Here is a 6,000-nt window from a genome sequence, read left to right on the forward strand (position 1 = left end):
TTATAATCAAAACATCTGTTCCTTACCCTGACTTGCAGAAAAAGGAACAATGCATGTACCGGACTTGCAGACAAAAGAACAATGCATGTACCATCGTTCAGTTTCCTATTTAACATTTTTCCTTGCCCGTGACCTTTTGGTTACCAATATAACTGATTCCTGGATTTTCTTCTAATCATTTCTTCACTTTGATATTCCTCAAGCTTTCCTCCTTTATGAACATCATCTCTGGCCAAATAATAAAGACGTCCCTCGACATTTGGAAAGTGATTTAATATTTTTCTTTCATTTATCTTGTGTGGTTGATACCTTTACAAATATTAACGTTATATAGTATCATCAATTTGAAAGGCAATTATAGTTAGGGGTAAAGGATTGGCATTTGAAATTATAACATGTTTTGAAAAGATACCTTTTGTGTAATTTGGAGAAGAGCTCTGGAAGGAAGAAACTACTGCAAATTGGACTTGCACCTATTAATGGAGCAGCTATCATGCCATTATTATGATGCCTGTTACTACTCCTTCCGCAAGCCAATTAGCTCCAATAGTCTTTAAACACGCTCTGTCCCCATGTTTATTGGTATTTTTCCAATCTGATGATCATTTTTTGTGTCTAGAATACATACCATGTTAAGAACGTGATCAACCATTAAAAATCATACTCGGATCACCATCAAAGATCAACCATTACTTCTATGGGGTTCCTAAAATTTCATGTTCTACAGTCATCATATTGATGGTTCTTTGTGACTACTTCAGGTGTCGATGGTAGGATTACACATTCTTTCATTTATAAATGCCACGAAGCTTCCCGATTGTGAGATGATTTTTGAAAACATAAGGCTGCTTCCCAGCCTATACATTGGGTTGCGAGCCTCTGATTATCTTACCTCCATCTTTAGCCGCTCGGTTTGCACCAGATATGTGCAAGGCATCAGCTCTTTCTTTGACATGATTGGGATTAGATACCATCAATGTGACGGTCAATCCACTGTTAACCCCATTAGTAGAATTATCTTGAGAACTTGAGCAAATCTAACGGGGAAATTGAATCACAGTGCTACATAGCAGAATGGCTCCAATCTGAATGCACAAAATCTCATCAACATTCTCTCAAACACGAATCATTGACTCCAGATGCCACCAATGCAGACTGGAGAGTGGATTGAGCGGGTGAGACCTTTTCCATACAACAAAAAATTATGCTAAATGTGTTAGATTTCTAATATCCACGGGTGTAAATCTTTACTCGAATACAAGAGTGTGGGAATTTGTAGTCGCCTGGATTCCTTTAAGACCCCGTTTGTTTGCGGGAATGGGAATGGGAAAATTAGAATTGATTCTGTATTCGCTGTTTGCTCTGCCAAATTAGAATACGGAATACAGAATTCCATTCTAATTTTACTCCAAAAAACAAGGATATGTCCATTCCACATTATCCTTTTCAAAATTTAACTATTATTTGGAATCCGTTCTCATTTTAGCGCTCGATTCCGTCATTTTCATGCTTTGGCGCTCGATTCCGTGATTTTCATTTTTGTGGCCGAGTTTGTGGAGGGTTTTTTTGCTGTGCTTGCGTTGTGGAGAACGGTCGACACCATCATTTCCACAATTGCCGTCGATGCTGGTATGATCTCGTTAACCAATGAGCCTTCTATGATTGCTTCTGATTTTAAGTGTATTTTTTGATTTTTTGCAGCATTTGTTTGTATGGTTTGTCTCTACAACCTCTTCGTACCAAAGAGGGCTTTTTGGCTTTCATCACTGAGAAGACAAATAACCCAAAGACGGAACCCAACTTAATGCCAGAACAGAGAACAAAAATAACCCAAAAAAGAAGAAGGGAAAAATGGCTTGTTAGAACCTTCTGTTGTTACAACCTTCTCTCTTTTGTTAGGCAACTCAAACGGCAATTGTAATGATTGGTCGCAAAAGGGCAAAGAAAAATTAACTTGCGGTTATGGCAATGCAACACGTCTGAATGGGCGCACACATAAAATCCCAACACAACAATATCTTTTCATTGTCTCCCACAACTGTTCCTTTTGGATAACGATGACTCGGTATTCATTCGTTCACATTTCTATCAAACCCTAATATTGTATTCCATCTTATCTTGACATTCATAAGTTATACAAACTCCTGTACTGCAAATATGATGGGGCAGCAATTTCATGTCTGCCATGTCCATATTAATCTAATTTAATTTCTCTTAGCATTACAACTGTTACATGAAATTTGGCAAACAAAATCGCTCTTTCACTTTCATTCACCAAAACCACTGATCAGTGTGTCTGTGTGTATATATAGCTAGTGCATTAAGAATGATAATGGCTATGGGAGTCTTCTTTGTTGATTATAATGAACAGGGCACCGTACAAAAAACTCTTCCATAACGAATGTTGTGAACTTTTGGTTAGTAGCAAAGGAATTGCAAAGTCCAAATATTTTAACCTAATCTCTCTTTTCAGTGGAACTTTTGGCTACTATGGGGATAGGTTTGATTGTAGACTAGGCTCTGCTTAAAGATGAGCGTTTTTTTTTTCCTATTTCACTGGTTTTTTGCTTTGACACCTCTTCTATCTTCGAGCCCATGAATAGTTCGATTTCTGTTCTATTAAATGTGAAACATGAATACAATGGATTTTCCAAGTAGTTAAATGTTTGAGATGATCATTTTTAGTTTTTAAATGAACAAAGAGAGTTTGCAACTCTCTTCATGGTGAAAACCTGATCTTTGTGTTCTAACTTGTAAGCATGCTTCGCTATAAAAAGCTTTTCTTTTCTTATTTTTATTTTAATGTTCAGTCAATCATGAACAAAGTATTCTAAGTACCTACCGTGCAACCCTATTTTATTTTCCACTTCCATATTTTTTTTGGGTGAAAACATGTTTTAATCTTAAGTTTTGTCTAGAGCATTTTTCAATTCACTGAGTTTTTTGGTTGTTGCAAAATAGTGATTAATGTATTAATATAAAAGAGAGATTAGGCTAAAAGATTAAAACGATAAGCATATTAATCACTATTAATATGCTACCGTTTGAAGTCTCTTTATTTGGAGTTTTTTGGAGAATATGAATGCATATTAATCACTGTTAATATAATTTGTTGTATTAATATAAAATTTATTATAACCTAAGTTCACCATGGGTAGTAGCAAAGGAATTGTTTCATCATTGTTTGTTTTGTTGGAACTATTTTGCATTCATGCCAATGCCATAAAGTTGGAGTAGGGACAGTGTAGATGTTTTCATTCTAGTTTCGTACACTAGTTTTGTGAGCTTTCATTACTTTGTATGCGTTGTCTTCAAATGCATTTATACTAACTAGTGTAGGAACATTGTATAACTGGAGTGAGATGTCTATTTTTTAGAAGATAGATCTCACTGTATTTTATGACGAATGCCTCCGAGATATAGAATGTCCTGCTAACAAATGAAATTGGGTGAGATCTATAGTTTATATTGTTTGCTTCAATACCATAACTCCCTCTTTTTTTTATTCTTTCCTTCGCATATTTATCTTGATCGTGTTTTGTTCTCTTCGACTTAATCTTGAATTGATGTTTAACTAGCTGGAGGCTAATCTACCTTTATCGTGTCTTGTTCAAAGAAAGCCTTAAGAGGCTCATTTTGAACTCTTTCCTCGCTCTCCTATCTATTAGGAATGGCTTAAACATCACATACTAAGCTCAATTCCTAGAATAAAAGTGTTAAAATGGTCAAAATTAACTTTTTCTTCCCAACCTTAATTCTTCTCTTTAGTGTGATGTTTAAGAGTGGCCCTATCAATGGTATGAACAATAATTTTATATATAATGGTACTTACAGTGAAAGCTTATGGATTATGGATTAGATTGTGTTTAGATTTTTTTCATCAATGTTTTGAATCATATTATGATTCATCATCAGTATGGAAGAAAGCAAGAGATGCAAAAAATTGTGTTCAAATTTATTTTATCAAAGTTTCCAATCACACTACCTGATCCATCTTCAAGATGAAAGAGACCAAGAGGTGCAATTGTTTTTTGTATCTCTTCATTTTGATGATGGATCACAAAGTGCGATTGGAAACTTTAATGAAAAAATCTGAATGCAATCTAATCTAGAAGCTTTCACTATAATTATAATAGATTGTGCAAATTTGATCTCTATGATGAAATTAATTTATTTTGGGGGCAACCATTGTTAATTCTTAGGAATAGCATTGATATTTTTTCAAAATGTTAATTGAAGAGACTCTAAATTTGAGGGAAGATTTTTTGTTGTATAGTTTATATTGCTAATCACGAAACTTACCTTGTTCCTCATATGTTTTGACTTCGTTAAAGAGGCCATATCTTTCTTTAAGCACTTCTTTTTAATAGAATTTTCTTTTGCAGCTCTAAGTAATGCTCTGAAGAAAATCTACTCTAAGTTTAATTGTAGCCTTTTCTATCTCACCCATTCCTTTTAAATGAATGATCTTGACCATTGATCTACAAACGCAACTCTTTAAAGCCTTGAGAATCTATAAATCCACATCAAAATCAAGTCATTTGTGTACAACATTTTTTTTCCAGGAGATTAGGCTACTATGAGACTTGCATTGAAAGATCATAATTCTAGTTGAATTGCATCATTTTATCTTGTTTATCATTCCATTTGATCATGTAGCTTCATAAATGCATAGTTTTACCTTCCATCTTAGAATAAGTTATAATGGATGTTGGATGTTGGGAGAAGAAGTTATGCTTCCTCACTGTCATAATCTTTCTTTGTTTGTGTTGTATATTTGTGAAATATGTAGTCCATATTGTGGTTGTAGGTATTTTATGGATCCTAATGATGATGTTCAAGTAGCCATTGTTAGGAGGTTGAAGGTCATGTGCTTGCTGCTTGTTTTGCTTGCAATCCTTATTGTGTACATAGTGGCATCTCACAAAGAAGGTAGAAGACAAGGGTGTAAGTGAAGAAGAGCTGCATGTCCTTTTTATAAGCGTATTATCCATTCTAATCACACAGATTGCCATGACCAAATACGCATGTCTAGAGTAGCCTTCTTTCGCTTGACTGAAATCCTAAGAGAAAAAGGGAGCATTCAAGATACAGTAAACATAACATTAGAAGGACAACTTGTGATGTTCTTGCATACACTTGGCCACAATTTAAGGAATCGTAAAATTGGCCATAACTTTGGTCACTCAGGAGAGACAGTGAGTCGATACTTCCACAAGGTCTTGAAGGCCAACTTAGCATTACATAAAGACTATTTGTTACCCCCTGCTCCAATCACTCCTTTGGCAATCGTTGGGAAGGACCGTTTTGATCCTTTCTTCAAGGTAAACATCGTAATGACATGTAATTCTTTGCTATAGAATCAATAATTTTAATATTTATTTGATAATACTATTTTTTTTTACAAGATTGTATTGGTGCACTTGATGGAACCCATGTGCCAGTTACTGTTGAAGTGGAAAACCAAGCAAAATATCACGATAGAAAAGGCAACTTGTCATAGAATGTCTTAAGTGTTTGTTCATTTGACTATAAGTTTCAATATGTTCTTGCTAGTTGGGAAGGGTCTGCTGTAGATAGTCGGGTGCTTGCTTCAGCTCTCTCTAGAGTGGATCCACTTGTGGTTCCTCCTGGTATATTAATTCATATTTTATATGATTCTATGATATCTAAACTTCTATGATATATTTTGACTATAACATTTTTTCTATTTGTGTAGGGAAATTTTATTTAGTTGATGTCGGATACCCAAATGTACCTGGGTTTCTTGCTCCATATCATTGTACTCGTTACCACCTAAAAGAGTTTTGTAGAGCGAATCCGATCAGCAATCTTGAAGAGTTATATAACCACCGACACTCCTCCCTTAGGAATGTAATAGAGCGTACATTTGGTATTTTGAAGCAATGGTTTCCTATCCTGAAGCATGCAACATCCTATAATATCACGACCCAAACAAGGATTGTATTAGCATGCATCATACTACACAATTTCATTACA

Source organism: Cupressus sempervirens, chromosome 3 (genome assembly GCF_028749045.1).
Source record: "Cupressus sempervirens isolate cs-2001-9-10 chromosome 3, ASM2874904v1, whole genome shotgun sequence".
Classification (NCBI taxonomy): domain Eukaryota; kingdom Viridiplantae; phylum Streptophyta; class Pinopsida; order Cupressales; family Cupressaceae; genus Cupressus; species Cupressus sempervirens.